Source organism: Macrobrachium nipponense, chromosome 41, assembly GCF_015104395.2.
Source record: "Macrobrachium nipponense isolate FS-2020 chromosome 41, ASM1510439v2, whole genome shotgun sequence".
Classification (NCBI taxonomy): domain Eukaryota; kingdom Metazoa; phylum Arthropoda; class Malacostraca; order Decapoda; family Palaemonidae; genus Macrobrachium; species Macrobrachium nipponense.
In genome coordinates, this window is record NC_061102.1 from 17,900,674 (window position 1) to 17,922,436 (window position 21,763).

At 44.4% G+C, this 21,763-nt stretch overlaps 1 pseudogene; it reads right to left on the reverse strand.

Annotated features, from left to right (window-relative positions):
• The window catches only part of LOC135212785 (uncharacterized), a 96,924-nt pseudogene that overhangs the window by 33,899 nt on the left and 41,262 nt on the right, over positions 1–21,763 (reverse strand).

Sequence of the window (21,763 nt, forward strand, 5' to 3'; positions counted from 1 at the left end):
CGACAGAATTTCAAATTTCGCGGCACACGCTACAGGTAGGTCAGGTGATCTACCGCCCTGCCCTGGGTGGCAGGACTAGGAACCATCCCCGTTTTCTAATCAGAATTCTTCTCTTCCACCTGTCTCCTGCGGGGAGGCTGGGTGGGCTATTAATCGTATATATCTGTCAGGTAAGTATGTATAAAACTTTTATTGTAACAGACAATATCATTTTATACATTCAACACTTCCCTGCCAGATATATACTTAGCTGATTAGCACCCATTGGTGGTGGGTAGAGACAGCTAACTACTGAAATAGACAGGTAAACAACATATGTTGTAGGTATTTATAAACCTTGGTTCCTACCTTATTAGGCTGAAGACTTCGAGGCTACTGCCTTGTAGTCTGCTTAGCCTCAAGAGCCTCAGCGAGATAATGATCTATGGCTAAGAGTTCTTGTGGTCTGCCAAATGGGGTCTTATCCACTTACTCGGCAGAGCCTAAAGGCCTTTGTCATTGGGTGCTATTCCACTTACATGACAATACACCTTGTTCAAGGAGCACAAAACCGATCCCGATCACCTGATCCTAACATCCATGTTAGTTCTAAGATTGTAAGGAGTTATCCCCGAACTCCTCACAAACAACCAAAAACTCGAAACATAATTACACTTTCATTACAAATATACAAAAAAAAAATTTTGTACTCCCCTACTAGTCATACATACCCTTGATCGCCTACCAGCAATGACACTCTGCTCCCGTGCGACAGTAGTGAGCTTGCTACTAGAAACCAAGCACATATCTGACAAGAGGGTTTATGTACGATAAAAAAAAACACAAAATTAAGGATCAGTCTTTGCTCCAAGACCCAGTACTGTATCTGCTGATACAAAAGGACCTAGCGAGAAGCACTTCTCATAGGTCACTCTCACGTCCTTTAGATAATGAGATGCAAACACTGAATTGCACCTCCAATATGTAGTCTCGATGATATTCTTCAGAGACATATTCTTTTGGAACGCCAAAGACGTTGCTACTGCTCTTACTTCGTGCGTCTTGACTTTTAGAAGACCGAAGGATTCCTCCGAGCCAGTTCTTGTGAGCGTCCGTAATAACGCTTCTCACAAAGAAAGCCAAGGCGTTCTTGGACATGAGTCGTTTGGGGTTCTTCACTGCACACCAAGACCTTGTTGACAAGCTCCCATCTGTCTCTTCCTCTCTAAATAGAATTTAAGAGCTCTCACTGGACAGAGAGATCTCTCTATCTCTCTGCCTACCAGGTTAGATAGGCCTTTTACCTCAAAACTTCTGGGCCAAGGTTTTGATGGGTTTTCATTCTTTGCCAGAACCATTGTCTGGAAAGAACAGATGGCAGCATCTCCGAACCCCACCGTGGAATCCAGAGCGTGTAATTCGCTCGTCCTCTTGGCTGTAGCGAGAGCCACTAGGAACAAGCATTTCCTAGTAACGTCTCGGAAGGACGCCAGATGTAAAGGTTCGAATTTGTCCGATGAAAGGAATTTCAGGACCACGTCTAGATTCCAACTAGGTGTTCTAGGAGTAGCTGCTTTCGACGTCTCAAAAAGATCTAATTAGATCGTGTAGACTTTGTCGTTAGCAATGTCTAGGCCTCGATTCCTGAAAACCGAAGACAGCATGCTTCGGTATCCTTTTATTGTCGAGACAGATAGGTGTGATCCTTTCTCAGAAAGAGGAGGAAATCGGCAATATTCACTATAGAGGTACTGGAGGAGGACAGCTTCTGAACCTTACACCACCTCCTAAAGACTTCCCACTTCGACTGGTATACTCTTCTCGTCGAAGCTCTGCGGGCTCTAGCGATAGAGCCCGCAGCCTCGCGAGAAAAGCCTCTCGCTCTGACAAGTCTTTCGATAGTCGAAAGGCAGTCAGAGCGAGACCTGGGAGGTTGTGATGAAACCTCTCGAAGTGGGGTTGTCTGAGTAGATCGTGTCTGTTTGGAAGCGATCTGGAAGTCCACTATCCACTCAGTACCTCCGTGAACCATTCACTGCTAGTCGTGGCAAAATGGGGCATGAGTATCAACTTCGTGCTCTTCGAAGCTACAAACTTCCTGAGCACTTCCCCCAGGATTTTGAACGGGGGAAAGGCGTAAGCGTCCACACCCGACCAATCCATGAGAAACGCGTCTATTGTGAAGGCTCTCGGATCCTCTACTAGAGAGCAAAAGTTCTCTATTCTTTTGGAGAGGAACGTCGCAAACAGGTCTATGTGAGGTCTCCCCCACAGGGACCAAAGACTTCGACACACTTCTTCGTGAAGAGTCCATTCTGTGGGAAGGACCTGGTTTCTCCTGCTCAGTCTGTCCGCTCTCACATTTTTGATCCCTTGAACAAACCTTGTGAGGAGAGTTATGCCTCTTTCTTCCGTCCAGGTTAACAGGTGTTTTGTCAACTGATAGAGGGAGAACGAGTGCGTGCCTCCTTGCTTTCTTATGTAAGCCAGAGCCGTGGTGTTGTCTGAGTTGATCTGTATTACCCCGTCTCTGACTATCTTTTCGAAGGACTTTAAGGCTAGGTGTATGGCCACAAGTTCCTTGCAATTGATGTGCCAGGACACCTGTTCCTTTGTCCAGGTGCCTGACACCTCCCTTGCTCCCAGCGTCGCTCCACCCCATCCCGACTCCGAAGCGTCGGTAAACAACACTTGGTCTGGGTTCTGCAGAGCAAGCGATAAGCCTTCGTTCTTTTGAAGCTGAGGGATCCACCACCTCAGATGATCTTTTACTTCTTGTGGAAGTTGGAAGATGTCCGAGAGTTGACCCGTCTTCCAGTTCCACACCTCTTTGAGGAAAAACTGAAGAGGGCGAAGGTGAAGTCTCCCTAGCGAGAAGAACTTTTCCAATGAGGACAGGGTCCTTTCTCTCTAAGAAGCTTGAGATTCTCGACAAACCTCGAGCGATTCTTTCTTGCGAAGGATATACCCGAAAACCCCGAGAATCCATCTGAATCCCCAGATAGACCAAGTTCTGGCTGGGGATCAGTTGTGATTTCTCGAGGTTGACGAGCAACCCTAGCGAATCTATCATGTTTCTTGTTACTTCCAAGTCCTCCAAGCACTGACTCTTCGACTTGGCCCTGATCAGCCAGTCGTCCAAGTAGAGGGAGATGTTTATCCCCTCTAGGTGAAGCCATCTTGCTACATTCGCCATCAGGTTGGTGAATACTTGTGGGGCTGTAGACAGACCGAAGCACAGAGCCCTGAATTGAAAGATCTTGTCTCCTATCACAAAGCGAAGATATTTCTTTGACTGATGGTGAATGGGAACGTGGAAATAGGCGTCTTGCAGGTCCAGAGAGACCATCCAATCTCCTGGGCGAAGCGCCGACATGACAGAGGCGGACGTTTCCATACGAAACTTCTTTTTCTGTACGAAGCGATTCAGAGCGCTTACGTCCAGAACTGGCCTCCACCCCCGATGCCTTTGGTACTAGAAAAAGGCGATTGTAAAAATCCCGTGGGGAGTGGTGGATCTTGTTACCAGTTCGATGGCCTCTTTTTCCCACATTTGCTCCACCATCTGAAGGAGAGTCTTTCGCATTAACGGGTCTCTGTACCTCGCTGACAGTTCCCGAGGCGTAGATGTTAGGGGCGGTTTGTCGTCGAAGGGGATTACATATCCCTTCTTCAGGACCGACACTGACCAAGGGTCGGCTCCCCGCCTTTGTTCCCATACTCCTGCAAAGTTCAGGAGTCTGGCGCCCACTGGTGCTTGGAGGAGCAACAAGTCACTTAGATCTCTTGAATGGTCTAAATGAAGACCTTCCTCTCTTTTCAGAGCTCTTCTTTCTGGCAGGTGGACGAGCCGTTGCACCTCCACGAAAGGGCTGCTGAGTAGGACGAGGTTCCTTCTTAACCGTCGCCACTACCGGTCGTCCTTTCTTGGACGTTTGAGTAAGTAGGTCTTGTGTCGCCTTCTCAGTTAGTGAGGCGAGATATATCCTTGACTAACTGAGAAGGAAACAGATGATCTGATAGCTGGGGCGAACAGTAAGGCAGTCCTCTGGCTCGGAGAAACCCCTTTCGATAAAAATGGGAACCATACACTGATCTCTTTTTCAGGAGACCAGCACCGAAAAGTGAAGCCACTTCACCAGAACCGTCCTGTACTGCCTTGTCCATGCAGGACAGCACTCTATGGAGAATTTCTGGGTTCTTCAGAAACTCCGGATCCTTAGATTTGTTGGCCAGAACTCCGAGCGACCAATCCAGAAAATTGAACACCTCTAAAGTGACAAAAAGTCCCTTTAGCAAGTGGTTCAACTCTGAAGTGCTCCACGTCGCTCTGACCGATCCTAAGGAGTGACGTCTAGAGGCCTCCACTAAACTGGCAAAGTCGGCATCTGCAGAGGCGGGTAAAGAAAGACCCATAGTCTCTCCTGTCCCATACCAAATACCTCTCTTCCCGTGCAATCTGGAAGGAGGCATGCAGAATACCGTCTTTCCTAACTCCTTCTTCTTGTCCATCCAAGAATCTAAAGAATGGAGTGCCTTCTTCATTGATATCGCAGGCTTCATTTTCAAGAAGGCCGACGATTTAGCCGTAGCTGAGCTCGAAAAGAGCGAACGAGGAGAAGGAGGAGCTGCAGGACTAAGAGAATCTCCAAACTCTTGAAGTAGTAAAGAGGCCAAGACTTTGTAACTAGAAAGTCCCTCATTAGCAGGAGGATCGTCGTCAGACAACTCGTCTAACCCTCGATCCGACGAAGGAGAACGTTCCCGTTTTGAGGAAGAGTCCTTCCAAGACCTCCTATGTTCTGAAGGAGAGGAGCTCCCATTTGGCGAAGAGTCATAACCTCCAGGACCGAGTCCCCGACTCTTGACTCCTGGCTCTTGACTCTTGCCTCCTGACTCCTGCCTCCTGGCTCCTGACTCCTGCCTCCTGACTCCTGCCTCCTGACTCCTGCCTCCTGACTCCTGCCTCCTGACTCCGGACTCCGGACTCCTGCCTCCTGACTCCTGGCTCCTGCCTCTTGACTCCTGCCTCCTGGCTCCTGCCTCTTGACTCCTGCCTCTTGCCTCCTGGCTCTTGCCTCCTGGCTCTTGCCTCCTGGCTCTTGCCTCCTGGCTCTTCCCCCCTGCCTCTTGCCTCCTTGCCTCCTTGCTCCTTGGCCTCCTGGCCTCTTGCCTCCTGGCTCTTGCCTCTTGCCTAGATGCCTCCACACTCTTGGCTCTTGGCTCCTGCCTCCTGGTTGACTCCTCACTCCTGGCTCTTGGCTCCTGCCTCCTGGGTGGACTCCTCACTCCTGGCCGGTGCCAGACCCAGACGTCTAATTGTTTCATCCAGGTTCGTACAGGAAACCTCACCTCGGGTAGGAGTATCGATCCTGGAGGTAGATACCTCCATACGTCTGGAGGATCTTTTAATAGGAAGGGAAGTGTCTTTCCTTCTAGGAGGCTCCTTTGACAGGACTCCTACAAATGACGAAATCTGCTCCTGCATCGCCATCATGAACCTCTTTGTAGCTTCCTCTTTATCCTCTTCGGGAGGAGGGGAAGGAGGAGGGGAGGAGTCCATAGCCTCCACCTCCTGCCTCCTTCTCACTCTGGTTGGAAGAATGGCTCTTCTCGCCTTCTTAACTCCCGATGGAGACTCCTCAGGGAAGTTTTCAGGGCTCGAGTCAATTGTCGGCGCCCTCCAACTCCTCTTGAGAGGCCGAGATCGATCGGAATCTCTCCAATCACGTCTCGGTGATGAAGAGCCCGACGACGAGAAAAACATCACGTAGGACGCTTTTACAATAGCTGTCCTTGGCAGTCTGGGGTGTCACAGAAACCGACGAAGGGACACCTGATCGGTGGGGATTCTCCACAACCTCCTTTCGGCTTTCGACATTCCTTCTCCTCTGGGCATGTGAGCTTGGAAGAGGTCTAGACCTAGGAGCGTTGCTGAGCCGACCAGATGCCCCCTCCACTACACTGGGGACACTTATATCACTGTCTAATGACAAATCACTAGCCTTACCTTGTATGGCAGCCATTTTGTTTTCCATTATTTTGAAGGCTGCTTTTAGATCTGCAAGTTCTTTCGCTGGATCTACAGGTTCTGCAATAGGAGAAGGGGCTGCAATGGAAGGAGAAGTAGCAATACTTACCCTTGGGGAAGATCCCAAGCTTGGAATTAGTTCAGATCTAGAACTACTTAAACTTCTATGAGAAGCCTTCCTCGCTCTCTCTCTTTCTAACTTTTTCAAATAATTAGTTAGATTCTTCCATTCGTTCTCACTCAAATTCTCACATTCTTTACAAGTATTAGTAAAAGAACATTCATACTCCCTGGCAACTCTTGCATACCGTGTGAGGGTCTACCGAAGCTTTCGGCAACCTCACCTTACAGCCTACATTCACACAACGTCTCACAACCATACCAGAGTCAGACATATTTAAAGAAAAATCCAAAATCAAGTCCACAAAACAGTCCACAAAAGCGTATGCCAATCCAACAATCCAGATACGTCACCAAAAGTCGGTCAAGAAGATCAATTGCCGGCGAAAAAAGAAAACCAATCGAGAGGAACCAACAACAATGTTGATGGTCCGGCGACAGAAAGAATTCTGATTAGAAAACGGGGATGGTTCCTAGTCCTGCCACCCAGGGCAGGGCGGTAGATCACCTGACCTACCTGTAGCGTGTGCCGCGAAATTTGAAATTCTGTCGGAGACGACGGAGTCTATAGCTAAGTATATATCTGGCAGGGAAGTTGAATGTATAAAACTACTGTTTTACAGGTGACTTTTAAAAAGAGGAACTGCTTTTCATAATAACAGCAGTACTTACCATCACACTATTAACTGGGGCTGCATTTTAAAATACTACCTTAAGTAGAAAACAGCATTTTAAAATACTACCCTAAGTAGCAAACAATGTAAATCCAAAAATGTTCTGCAAAATTCCTTAAATCTACCATGCTGCACGAAGATGAATCTTAACTCAGAATGTAATTTTAAGTAAATATTTCATGGGGAGGTGTCACAATGGACCTCATTAGACCAATCATTTCACAACCTGAAGTATATTTGCTTGGAGGATGCTAAGATCTATGAAAATTCCTACCACATGTAAGCTTTTAGAATGGGCATCAAATGCGACTAGAACAATCACCCTGGTGAATACCGTCAAGAAACGAAGGGCAGAGTACAACAGTTGGCATAAAGCTAGCATACAATGCCTTGACAAATATACATCAGGTAAACACAAACCTTGAAGCATAAATCCCCTCCCCAACCCCCCAGCCCAGGACTGTAGGAGACTATTCATCAGAATGGGCTGCAGGAAAAGGGAGATCTCAAACGCTACTCTCTCCTTCTGGCTGATGGAAGTAATCATCAGGCATATCAGACCAGGCCAGACAACAACCCTCCCCCAGGCAGAATATAGGCACATGAATGAGGTGCATAGGACCTTCAGCAGCATTCAAGAAGTAAGAATTAGTATGCAACTGAAAAGAGTACCAACAACTTAGATGCAGTTCATGGGATCATCAATTTCCACCTACTGCCAACTTGGGCACTCCCAAGGATCTTGTGCAATCGCTTGACCCAATCTGACCTTACTCAACTGCAATACAGCTGGAGACATTCTGGTCTTACTAAGATGGAGGTGATGCAGTAGGATCCTTTTTCAGGATTCTGCTGGATAGCTGTAGCAAAAAATTACTACTGAGGTTTAATGGGTTTGTATAAAAGAAACTGTTTTAATTTTGTAAAATAATTTACAAGTCTAAAGCTGACAGTCCCTCAAAAAAAAAAAAAAAAAATCAGGGTAGTGATGCAACCATAGTGCCAGAAACAATTATAACTTAAATTACATTTGCAATGTAATGTTTTGCTGGTTTATAAAATCTAAATCACCATAAATTTTCTACCCAAATATACAACAACTTTTAGCTGACTTACTGCTCAAGACAACCAAAATGCTAATTTAAACTATGGAATCAATTACCTCTGGTAAGTAAAACAGTTACTAATCCTAATAGCACTCCTGTACTATATGAAAGAGGAAAATGCCCAGTATTTTATACACAAGTCTCTTAAAAGACATGGGACAGATTCCAGAAACACAAATAAAGGATAGGGTATAATGGGTTCCTTTGATGAGAGAAATTAGTTTGGTATCATAAATCTATACAAAAAACTGTAAATCACATTAGTTGCATAAAACTACTGCTTAAATGTTTTCACATAAAGTGTGTAAGACACACAGGGAAGATTAACAATTTCTAACAATTTAAAGAAGCATTCACAAATATTCATGTTTTAACAATAAAGGAAAAACAGGGCAAAAGTAAAAGCTGGACAAAACAGTTCTCCAAGGGTGATAAATTTCCAAGTAAAAACACTTAGTATGACTAACTCTGTTAGTATGAAGCAGAGTTTACTGCTAGGCATGACCGCCCAGGATAAATTAACACGAACAAGCACCCATCAACAGGATGTGACAGACAATATCAGGCTCAACAGCATCCTAAGATTTCCAAGTCTTGTTTCACGAATAGCTCAACCCACAGTTTTTAGAATAAACCTCACCTGGAAACTTGGTAGTAGTTTGGTACTGCCAAGTGGATAAACCTCTACAGAGGATGCAAAATCTTGGGGCATTTGAAAGCCAACATGACTTGTTCTGTAGTTGAACTGTGTCTAAAAAAAAAATAAAAAGGTCATAGAAAAGAAGCTAAAAATTAAAAGATAAAATGCAATATGGAAATAGAGCACCAGTACACAGATGTTGTGAGGAAATGCTAACACTTAAAATTCAAGTTCTAAATAAGTAAGAGTTACAGACCTCCTTTAACCGAAAAAAAGACCTGAAATTCTTTACCATATGTTACACAGACCACACATCTATTTGCATTAAATTTCACAAAAGACATATGAAAAACCATACTTCATCTCAATTTTCTTTGACAATTCAAAGACAGATTCTTGGCCTGGTGATTCTTAAATATTTAATATGTTAATACTACCCTCGATTTTTATACAAGCACAAAACTTCATTCATAGAACTTATGAGGACAGCTGTATAACAAGGCTTCATTTATTTCAAAAAGGCTCAAGCTACAATCTATTTCAAAAATGAAAAAAAATTGTTTAGACAGAACTATTACAAAGAATTTGTTTGCGTTTAATACCTACATTTATATTGTTTTATTACAAAACTATTCAAACAAATCAAAAAAGATGAAACCATTACATCTACAATGAAACAAATAGTACATTAACCATTTCTATTCAAGCCACCGTGTGACATACCTACATAATTCCTTCTGAAATTCAACATGAAAATGGACATTATCTACGGATATTTTCGGGATGGTATAACTCCACATCAACCAACTAAACATCAAATTCTCCCAGGAAATAATGAAATGAGATTGTGTACTCCTTTAAAGGCAAGACTGAATGGGATGTTGCTCTTGGTTGTGACTGATGCCATGGAAAAGCATTAATAACTAAATAAATTATCAAGTCCAATATTGCAAACTTTCACCAAACACTAAGTAATCAAAAGTCCCTTATTAAAAAAAAAAAAAAAAAAAAAACACACACACACACAAAAACATTCCTGTCTCTCCTAAAATCTAATGCTAATCACCTGTGGCCAGTATTTTGGTATCTCAGCTTAATGGACCTCAATTTATTGGCTTTCCAATCCCCTAAATAAATTATCATTCTCTCCCTCCACTCTGTATTCTTACTGACATTTACTTAATGCAGTGCAATAATCTAACTCCAGGTCATATCAATTCTTTCTAATAACTCACCAACCTCTGCCATACTGGAGTGCCAAAACACTTATTTTTAGTATGAGATTAATGTTTAAGTACCTAGACTCACATCCCTTTGTATGACAATCTCCATTTTATGTGCAGTGACTTGACAGCTTTCTCAGAGATCTTCACCTCTTAAACAGGAGTTAAAATCACTTACCTTTTTTCTTACTTTTCACAAACATTTCTCTTTATGGCTCCATATAAACAAACCTTATTCAGGATCTCTATATATCTCATATACAGTGAGGTCAGAAACGTTTCAAGACAGAAGGACAGGACAAACTTTATTTATGGCCAACAGTGTTGCCAAACCCGCAGTCTTACATAAAATTGGGCTATTTTGGTGAAATAAAACTGCGGCATCACTAAATCCAATTTGATGGTCTTTATAAATGTAATTTTTCATGTTTATTCTAAAGAAGAGACGTAGATTGAATCTACTTCTATTTGGGTTTTAATAAATACTTTTTAAAGCATAATAGTAATGAAATATTACATAGAGCATAATACTAAAATATTAGTTTTTGTTTTTTGTTTTACCAGTTGGTTGATCAGGCAGACTGTCACTGTCTAGACTCTAAACAGGAATTGAGGCATTGAGGGTAATTGATTTCAAAATATGAGTAACTAGTCTCATTCAATTTTCCTTGAAAATTTTATGCCTTCCAAGTGGTAATGCAGATGTTGAAAGGGTTTTCAGTCAGGAAATTTAATCAAACTGGACCTGCGCAACAGGATGGGACACAACCTCTTATCAGTTATACAGTACTATACAGGCAGTCCCCTGTTAGCGGCGGGGTTTCTGTTCTCGATGGGGTGCTGATAACCGAAAACCGCCATTAACCAAAACTAGGTGATTTCTGACTCTGAGTTTCAGTTAACGATGCCGATATCTAACTAGGCAGTCCCCGGGTTACGATGGGTTCAGCTTACGACGTTCCGAGGTTAAGGCACTTTTCAATTATATTCATCATAAATTATTTCCAGAGTTACGACGCATGTTCCAGAGTTACAACGTCTACAGCGCTGATCTGGCACAAGAAATGACACCAAAAATGCAAAATAATCAATATTTGAAGATTTTTTTTATGAATAATGCATTAAGAATGAAGTTTACACAGTTTTGAATGCACCCAAAGCATTAAAAGTAAGGTTTCCTTAGGATTTTTTACAATGTTCCACCTTACAACGATTTTCGGCTCAAGAACAGAACCCCAATCGTAACCCGCGGACTGCCTGTAATGGCACTTTTGTTAGGCTTGTTATTGTTGCCATAACTCTATTATTGGCACTGATAACAGAAACTAGGTCCATTATGGTGCCATAAATAGTGAATTTTATGGCACTATACAAGCGCCATTAAACCGGATTGCCATTAACCGAGTCCGCCGATAACCGGGGACTGCTGCGTATGGAGAGCTATATGTTGCCATGAAGGAGATGAAGCAAAAAAAAATGCAGGTGTCCAAATTTTCATCCAAATGACAAAATCCTCCAAGCTGTACAGTCAAGCTCATTTTATGACCATTGTGAATAAAGATTTGTCTCATGTATGTCAAAGAACTCCATTTTTCATTTCATTAATTATCAACAAATATTATAAAATTTGTACCACGGTTTGACTGTCAAGTAATTTGGCAACCCTGATGGCCAATGAACTACATGTATCACCAAAAGTTGGAGCCTAATGGTGTTTTTTTTTCTTATTGTCATCAATAATGTTTTTAAACTCAAATGTTTTACTTTAAACAACAGAATAATGCTAAAGGCATTAACTCCTACCACCCTCATTTGAAAATTAATGATTCCTATAAATGACAGCTCACTTACATATGCAATCTTGAAAATGTAATTTCTGGGCTCAGCTCGTGTCGGCCTATGAAAGGATCCTTAATATCATTCTTTCTAGGTAAAAATTAATCTAAAATTACCAGAGAAAAACAAAATTTAAGAAAATGTCAGTAAAACTGACTCGCTCACTCTTAAAAAGCCAAAGTGTCGGTATGGTAATAGGGGCGAGTGGGAACACTACCACGAGACATTCACCAATTAGACCTTCCAATCAGAATCCCCACAAGAGAGAGCTGATACCAACGGGCGATGCAGCCGCTACTACTACTACTAGAGGACGCCACGGACAGCAGCGCCCCTAGCGGACATCCTTAATATTTAGCGCTAGCGTACAGACGTATTTTTCTCTGTGCTGTGCCTTTTACGGGATTTATTATCTTCTTCGAGATGGAACGTTCTGCAATTGCAACGGCTAAGTTAAGTGCCGTCATACAAGTAATGTTTTTACTATAATTTGTCTTCCGGGAACCAGTATTTTCCTTCTAATAGGTCATATACGGTTTCCCGGTTGTCTCGTGGCGGCGCCATGCTGCCTTGTTAAGAATTCCCGGTCTTCCATACTGGGACTTCTTATACTTATGGGCTTACCCTTTACGTTCATCGTTTTTACATCGAGTTTTAGCTAGATTAGCCCCCTTACCATTTCTCTTAGTTTGGTATTTAGGGCTATTATTATTATTCCAGCCCAGCATCCCGGCTCTTGCTCTTCATCGGCTTTCGCTGGCTCCGAGTAGGCTTCTGTTCCTCGGAACAGTTTTGCCTCCTCCTGGGCTTCTTTTCTTCTACTAAAAGTGTCTTTTCCATCTTTACGATGTAATTTTATTCTATTTAGGGTGTTAGGCTAGCCTAGTGCATGTTCCATGTATTGGTACAGCCTGGTTCACGTGGCCCTCCCACGGTTGTGTTGCTCGCGGCTTAGGCCACTTGCGGTCACGTGTTCCTTCGCACCTTACCCTTCCCCTTCCCTCCCTACCAGGTATAGGGAGGTGCTGGGGGACCCCTTGGTTGTTATGACAACCTCAGTTGCCCTCCTCCCTTCCTCTCTGAGGTGGCCAGGGGTTCCTCCCAGCAGGGGGTATAGGGCGACCACTCATTGGGTACCGTGTCTCCGAGCGGGTAGTTGTTGAGACGGGGAGGAGTAGGCCAACCCCCCCCCTCTCTCTCTCCCGCCGCGTTACGCCGAGACCCCTCCCCGCCCCCCCTTCCCCAGTTGCTCACAGGCCACCTTCCCTTTCTATAACGAACGGAGCCTTCCGTCGCAGCCGGGGCACCTTTGGTTATAGATTGCTGGCTCCGCCAGCGGGCGGGGTGGTCACTACTAGTGGTCGGTTGCTTGCCTACTATATCCTTATATCTCTCCCCCGCTACCGGAAGGGAGCTTGCTCTTACCCGGGCACTCTTCTAGTAGACGGGTGGAGGAAGGTTTGATATTATTGTTATTTTAAGGATATACCCTAATTTTACGATGATTTGTTTAATTTTATTATTCATATGCTTACCATCCCCGCCATTTTTCGTCGTGGTTTCCTTTTACCACTACTCCTGGTTGGATTCTATCTTTTGTCCCCGCCGTCAGCGGAGCATAGCCTAGGACAACCAACCAACCTTGTTACCACACGTTTTATGGCGGGGCTCTGGTTTAATCTAACTTTCTCGCTCCGGCACCAGCGGAGCAACTGTTAGACTGTAAGTGTTCTCCTGATACTCATGTATTTTTCCACTTACAGGCTACCAACTGTCAGTCCGGCGTGCAACGCGACGTTGTACGACCCCTGCGGCCACGATGAGTGCAGGTCTCACGCTCCTTGTGCCACGTCTTTCAATGATATGATCGTCTGGCACCCGGAAGCCTGCGCCATCTGCTACGACCTAGTCAGTCAGCTGGTGGAGGGGGTAAGTCGATTATAGGCTTCTTTATCACTTACTAACAACTCTTAGACATAAGTTTGTTAACCTCGTTTCCGCCATTGGAAGCTCATCTCGCCCTTTCTTCCAGGCTACTAGTGTGAGGGAGGTCGCCCTTGCTACCCTGAAAGCGTGGGTGGGCGGCTTCGGGAAGAACGCCGCCAAAGGCCAGCCGTACATCCTCGACAAGAAGCTGGCCGTCCAGATCTTCCCGGCGGGCAAGTCTACAGGGTACGTTGACCCCTTGTCCGCAGCCCCTCTCATAGCCTCCATCCAGCAAGATCTCCAGCAATCTTTCGGGGTCGTAGCTTCTCAGGAGTCGGTCCCGGACGTCGCTGCCCTGGACCTAAACATCGAGCCGATGGCGGTTGGAGTAGAGGATTTGTTGGTTGAGGTAGGTGTGTCGGGCGCCCAAGGTCTTTCCTTGGGTGTTCCTGGATCTTCTCCTGTCCCTTCTTCGAGCGCCTCTTTCCAAGGCTTTGTGGGATCTGAGATCCCTACCCGTGCTCCCGCTCTCTCTGTACCTCCTAAGGTGAAGGGACAGAGAGAACCGAAGACTCTATCTAAGACTACTTCTAAGATAGAAGATGGCACGTACCAAGCAGACTGCTCGCAAGTCCACTGGAGGCAAGGCCCCACGAAAGCAGCTGGCCACCAAGGCTGCTCGTAAGTCTGCTCCTGCTACAGGAGGAGTGAAGAAGCCTCACCGTTACAGGCCCGGTACCGTGGCCCTTCGTGAGATCCGTCGCTACCAGAAGAGCACAGAGCTGCTCATCAGAAAGCTGCCCTTCCAGCGCCTGGTTCGAGAGATTGCCCAGGACTTCAAGACCGACCTCCGTTTCCAGTCTTCCGCCGTCATGGCGCTGCAGGAGGCATCTGAGGCCTACCTCGTGGCGGTCTCTTCGAAGACACCAACTTGTGCGCCATCCACGCCAAGAGGGTCACCATCATGCCCAAGGACATCCAGCTTGCCCGCCGCAAGGCTTCTAAGGAGAAGGCTCGCGCTCCCGCCGAGCCAGTACCTTCTCCTGCCTCCACCGCATCCACTCCGGCAACGCCGGTGGGAGGAGCGGGACCCAGCACCTTTGATCCCACTGCTTTCTCAGCAGTGGTGATGCAACAGGTGGGTGAGATGGTTGGTTCACAAGTCTCGCCCTGGGGTGGGGGGACTAAATTGAGCAGATGTTTGCACAACTGTCAAGCACTCTGTCTCAATCAGGCCAATCCATCCAGGATCTCTCTAACAGGGTTAGAGAGAATGAGGACAGAGTGGCGGGGCTCTCTCAGGTCCCTCTTCCAGTCTCCCCAGTGCCAAGTGCTGGTATTTTCCAGCTCCCGCCATACGACTCTCTGCCAGCTTTCTCTATGGAGAACCCTTGGAGAGTAGCCGCCTACGCTCCATTTAAGGATGGGATGACTCTATCCCGGAGTGTGGAACTCGAAGGATTGAGGACTTCGAGTTTTATCCTCCGGGTCTGGCGCAGCCTTTCATCGGCTATGCTAGGCTGACTGTAGCGGGCTCTTACTAGGGAAGACAAGATCTCTAGGAAGATGTTCTCTACAGTAGGGATCATGCCCAACTGGGAATGGGTTCACTGCCTTGAGGACTGGGAGTGCACAAACACTAAGCTCCAAGCCTATAAGAGTCCTTTCACTATTTTTGCGACGGAAGAAGAGGCTTCTCTTCCGTTCGCCAAGAAAATAGTAGAGAGGACTCTTCAGGCAGTCCTCAAGGATGAGCCATGCCACAGCTAAGGGAGGCGGAGTCTACTTCTCCGCTCTTCCCAGCTTTTGGAGAATTGTGGGAGAACTTGCCAGCCACATTCACGCTTGGCAAGCTCAAACGGACTGCGCCCATGGACCAGTTCGGCGAGAAGCTTCCAAGACTGCCTGATTCCTTGATTCAGGCGGAGTTTGACGCGCGAACTAGGTTGGCAGGTCCCTCAATTCTCTAATAATAACCGAAATGGCTGCTCTTTCTTATGCTACAGAACCGCTGTTTAAGATCTTGGCCAATATCCCAGCTTCAGACGGTTCAGACAGATGCTTTCGACTTCTTCCAAGCTAGGAGGAATTGCCGAAAGCACGTTCTGCAGGAGTGCACTATTAGGCACGAGCCTAATAGACTCCTGGCTTCTAGCATGTGGGGAGCGGATCTCTTCCAGAATCCGCTGTAAATGAAGTGCACCACGAGGCTGCTAGGCTCAACCAGAGCCTTAGAGCTAGGTGGGGAATTTCATCTAAGAGGAAGCAAGAATCCGCCCCCACTGCTGGTAAGAAAACCAAAGAAGTCTGGTAAAAGGTTCCAGCCTTACCAGAAACACCGCAACAGCAGCAATTTGTTCAGGCCGTCCCGGTTACCCAACAGGGACAACCTGGTAGTTCGAAACAGAACCAGCCCATCCTCCTGCTGTCTCCTCAAAACACAACCGTCGACCTCTATGCACTCTCGCCGGCCTTCAACCCTACGTATGAAGGTCAGGGCTACACTCCCTTTAACAAGCAGCCGAGAGGTAGGGAGAGAGGCTACTTTCGCCAGCGTGGCGCAGGACGGGCGACAAGGAGCAGGCAGTTCAGAGGAGGGCGTGGTGGTCAACCCGCCCATCAACAATGAGCTCCCCAGGTAGGAGGGAGGCTGTTCCTCTTCCGTCACAGGTAAGGGGGTTCAGCAATTGGGCACAGAGCATAGTGTCCAAAAGGATTGGGTTGGAGTTGGATCAAAGATCCTCCTCCAATCAAATCATTCCACCAAATACCATCAAAGGAATTGACAGATTACCGCGGAGGAACTCCTTCAGAAAGGAGCTATTGCGAGAGTCAAGCATCTAAAATTTCAAGGTCGCTTATTCAGCGTGCCAAAGAAAGGCTCAACAAAAAGAAGGGTAATCTTAGACTTGTCAATGCTAAACTCTTTCATTCGTTGCGACAAGTTCAAGATGCTTACCCTCTCGCAAGTAAGGACCTTACTTCCGCGTGGAGCCGTCACATGCTCCATCGATCTTACAGACGCATACTATCATATCCCTATAGCCAGACACTTCCGCCCATTCCTAGGGTTCAGGCTAGGAAATCAGACATTCTCATTCAAAGTGATGCCCTTCGGTCTGAATGTAGCCCCCAGGGTATTCACGAAAATAGCAGAAGTGGTTGTACAACAATTGAGAACTCAGGGAATCATGGTAGCAGCTTACCTCGACGATTGGTTGATCTGGGCACCAACCGTCGAGGAATGTCTCAATGCCACCAAAAAGGTAGTTCACTTTCTGGAACATCTGGGGTTCCAGATAAACAAAACGAAATCCAGACTTACCCGGAGTCTCGTTTTCAGTGGCTGGGAATCCAATGGGATTTGTCTTCCCACAATCTGTCAATTCCAGTGGCCAAACGGAAGGAAATAGCAAAATCTGTCAGGCAATTTCTCAGATGCAAGCAAACATCAAGGAGAAACCAGGAAAGAATCCTAGGGTCCCTTCAGTTTGCTTCGGTAACAGATATCCTCCTGAAAGCAAGGCTAAAAGAAATAAATCGAGTTTGGCGATCGAGAGCAAACACCAAATCTCGAGACAAGTTGTCAGTAATTCCACAGATCCTTCGCAATCAACTCCGTCCATGGTCGAAGGTAAAGAACTTAGCCAAGCAGGTACCCCTTCAATTTCCCCTTCCAGTGTTAACCATTCACACGGATGCCTCCCTGTCCGGGTGGGGGGGATATTCTCAGTTCAAACAGGTTCAGGGGACTTGGTCAGTTCAATTTCGCCAGCTCCACATAAACGTGCTGGAAGCAATGGCAGTATTTCTTACCTTGAAGAGACTGCTTCCCCCGAAAAAGTCTCATCTAAGGCTAGTTTTGGACAGTGCAGTGATAGTTCATTGCATCAACAGGGGAGGGTCCAAATCCAAGCATGTGAACCATGTCATGATAGCCATTTTTGCCCTAGCAAACAAACACAAATGGCATCTGTCCGCCACTCACCTGGCGGGGGTAAGAAATGTGATAGCAGACGCTTTGTCCCGGTCAGTGCCTCTGGAATCAGAATGGTCCCGTAGACGACGGGTCATTCCAGTGGATAAGCCGGAGAGTCCCCGAGGTCCTCCAAGTAGATTCTCTTCGCCTCACAAGCGAACCACAAGCTCCCTTGCTATGTGGCCCCCAACCTGGACCCTCTGGCTTATGCCACGGACGCCCTGTCGTTAGATTGGGATCAGTGGAGAAAAATTTATGTTTTTCCTCCAGTGAATCTTCTCTTGAAAGTCTTAAGCAAGCTGAGGACCTTCAAAGGAATAGTAGCTCTGATAGCACCGGACTGGCCCAAGAGCAACTGGTATCCTCTTCTTCTGGAATTGGGTCTCCGACCTCAACGGATTCCCAATCCCAAGCTGTCACAATCAGTACAAAATGAGGACTGTGTTCGCTTCCTCAGGAATTCTTCAGACCCTAACTTTATGGACTTCATGAAGTTTGCGGCTAATAAAGATGCTAATATTGATCCACAAAATATTCTCTTCCTAGAATCAGATAAGAGAGAGTCAACCATTAGACAATATGACTCAGCTGTTAAAAAATTAGCATCTTTCCTGAAAGAATCAAACACTACAACCATGACAGTTAATCTAGCTATATCCTTTTTCAGGTCCTTGTTTGAAAAAGGTTTAGCAGCTAGCACTATTACTACTCATAAAATCGGCTTTGAAAGAAGATCTTTCAGTTAGGTTTTCAGATAGATCTGACTGAATCTTATTTCACGTCTATTCCTAAAGCCTGTGCTAGACTTAGACCTTCTCAAAGGCCGCTACTGCAGTTTCATGGTTCCTTAAATGATGTCCTCAAACTAGCTTCAGATACTGACAACTCGTCTTGTACATTCTTAATGCTTCTTAGGAAGACATTATTCTTATAAGCCTAGCTTCAGGAGCTAGAATTTCAGAACTGTCGGCTCTATCCAGAGATGCGGGTCATGTGGAATTCCTCCCTCAGGAGAAGTTCTGCTTGCTCCGATCGTAGCTTTTTAGCTAAAAATGAGGATCCTCTGGCAAGGTGGGCTCCTTGGAAAGTCATCCCACTTCCCCAAGATCCTTCTCTCTGCCCAGTATCAACTTTAAGAGCCTTTCTATCTCGTACATCCTCAAGATCCTCAGGTCCTCTCTTCATGAGAGAAAAAGGTGGTACTCTGTCAGTAAAAGGTATTAGACAACAAATCCTTTACTTTATTAAACAAGCCAATCCTGATTCATTCCCAAAGCCACATGACATCAGGGGAGTAGCCACCTCAATTAATTACTTTCAACATATGAACTTTGAGGATCTTAAAAGTACACTGGATGGAAATCCCCGACAGTCTTTAAACGTCATTATCTAAAGTCCTTGGAATCTTTAAAATTTTCAGCAGTAGCAGCGGGAAACATTGTTTCTCCTGATACTGTATAGTAGTCGTAGTATAGATCCAGGTCTCCTTTCTACCTACCTCAAGCCAACATGGCCTCACCCTATCGCCATGCTACTCGGATATCCTAGCCTTAGCCGCTGAATCATACTAGTGGATTGTCCCTTATTTTTTTGCTAGGGACATCCACACTTGTACTGATATGTACTTCAGTGTACCTACCCTTATTTTTATGCTAGGGTAGGACACAATGTGTTTGTATATTATGTAAATAATTTTTCTAAGTAAATCTAATTTGTTATAATTACACCTGCTTTTATTATACTTACTGTATTTACTGTAATTTTAAGTACTTTCCATTACTAACTTTCTTTTATGTTACTGTTTTTAAAATAAGTTAGACTTAAGTACTTAGTTTTATAAGCTTTGTAATTGAATTTACGTTATATTATATCCCTTCATTTTACAAATGCTTTTTCATTTGGTGTTTTTTTTGGGTTGGGGGGTGGTGTTGTTTATTTGTTTGGGTGGGGGTTTGTGTGATTGTTTGTTTTGTTGTTGTTTGGTTTTTTGTGTTTGTTTGTTTTTAATGGTGTGTTTGTTGTTGTTGTGTAGTGGGGTGGTTTTGGTTGTTGTTTGTGGTTGTTGTGGTTGTTTTTTGGTTTTTTTGTTTTATGTTGGTGTTTTTAGTTTTGTTTGGTGGGTGTTTTTTTTTGTTGATGTTTTTTTTTTTTGTTTTTTTTTTGGTGTTTTTGAAGGTACCCATGTTTTGTTGGTGTTGTTTTGTTGGGGGGGTTGTTGTGTTGGTTGTTGTGTGTTGTGTTGGTGGTTTTTGTGTTGGTTGGGGTGTGGTGTTTGGTGTGGTTGGTTGGTTTTGGGTGGGTTGGTTGTGGTGTGGTTGTTTGTATTGGGTTTGGGTTGTGGGGTTTGTTGTTTTTGGTGTTTATTATTTATGTTTTGGGGTTGTGGTGTGGTGTGTTTCATTGTTTTGTTGTGGTTGTTATATGTTGTTTGTGTTGTTTGTTTTTTTGTGGTGGGTTTGTGTTTGTTGGTGTTGGTGGTTGTTTTTTGTGTTTTTTTTTTTTATTTTTTGTCTCCACCCCCTTTTTTTTTTTTTTTCCCATCTTGTCCATTTCTCTGGTACTCTTTCATAGGCCGACACGAGCTGAGCCCGAAAGGGATTTTGACGAAGGAAAAATCTATTTCTGGGTGATTGGCTCGTGTCGCCCTATGAAACCCACCCTGTATTGTTTGCCCCCCCTGCAGGACAAGATGTTTTTAGATTAAGGATGACCGCTAGGGCGCTGCTGTCCGTGGCGTCCTCTAGTAGTAGTAGTAGCGGCTGCATCGCCCGTTGGTATCAGCTCTCTCTTGTGGGGATTCTGATTGGAAGGTCTAATTGGTGAATGTCTCGTGGTAGTGTTCCCACTCGCCCCTATTACCATACCGACACTTCTTTTTAAGAGTGAGCGAGTCAGTTTTACTGACATTTTCTTAATTTTTTGTTTTTCTCTGTAATTTTAGATTAATTTTAACCTAGAAAGAATGATATTAAGGATCCTTTCATAGGGCGACACGAGGCCAATCACCCAGAAATAGATTTTTCCTTCGTCAAAAATCCCTTTAGTAACAGTAATTCTCAAACCTCTCTATTTTGCTCATAAAACAAAATAGAATGGATGTTTTCTTTTCTATGCAGAAGATGGAGTTATCTTTTATTTACCTTACAAAAAAACAACTCGGTGAGTAATTTCCCAAGAGACTCGGGTGAAAAGATACAGTCCATCCAAACTGACAGAGTCAATGATTTAAGGTTTCATACTACAAAGGCATTCCTTTCTAAATAATAACAGAACAGAATGAATGCATTGTCAGTGACACTAACTACTGTACAAGACTACAATACTTAGAACCTACATAAAATAAATTGCTATACAATACATACCTGTGGATAAGAACCGTTCATTTGAGTATTGTGACATCTGTGAATTCGACGCTCTGGATCAGCTGACTGACTGTAACTCTCGTCTAATCACTGGTTGCTCTTCCTCCTCGTTCTTATATTCATAGCCATCATCTAATGAACGTCCATAAGTTTCCTGAAATAAACAGTGAAATACAAATTATTCTTAATGTGTTAGTTCCATATTAACAACAAAAAAGAGTAGATAAAAATCAACAGGCAAAAACTGTTGGTGGTGGTGATGTTCATAATTGAAAAAACACATTTTTCTTCCCATTTTCCAATGTCATCAGCAGAGTTGTTTGATTTATGAAAGGCCCTACTTACCACTTATAATGTTACTAATATTTACAAAAATACAGTGAGAGTAACAAAATCAGGATGTTGAATTTATTAGCTATGTTTCCTCTCAAAACTAACTAAACAAATCAAAGCTTATGGTACTTCAACAAGGAAACCACAAATTATGTGTCCTACTTTGATACATTGGCTGATTGATACTATTCTAAGGGCAATTAAGAGAGACCTTTCTAAGCATTGCCCAGATGCAACATCATAATCAAGAGAGAAAAAAAAAACAATTTGAAAGTGCATGGATTCACTGCAACTTCATCTTACAGCAGCCATAAACCTGCGTAATCTATAATAAAAAAATTTCACCTGATATCAAAAGTCAAGCAACAGGACCCCATATGCAATGAAAAATATTCATGCGTAAGCATCCAAAGCTGTCTGGAACCATAACAGGAAACATCATCATTTGATTCGCCATAAATTTAACTTATAAGTGTTATTTGATCAATGATTTGTCTTAAAAGTATCCACTATCTAACCTAATTTAAAAAAAAAAAAAAAAAAAAAAAAACAAA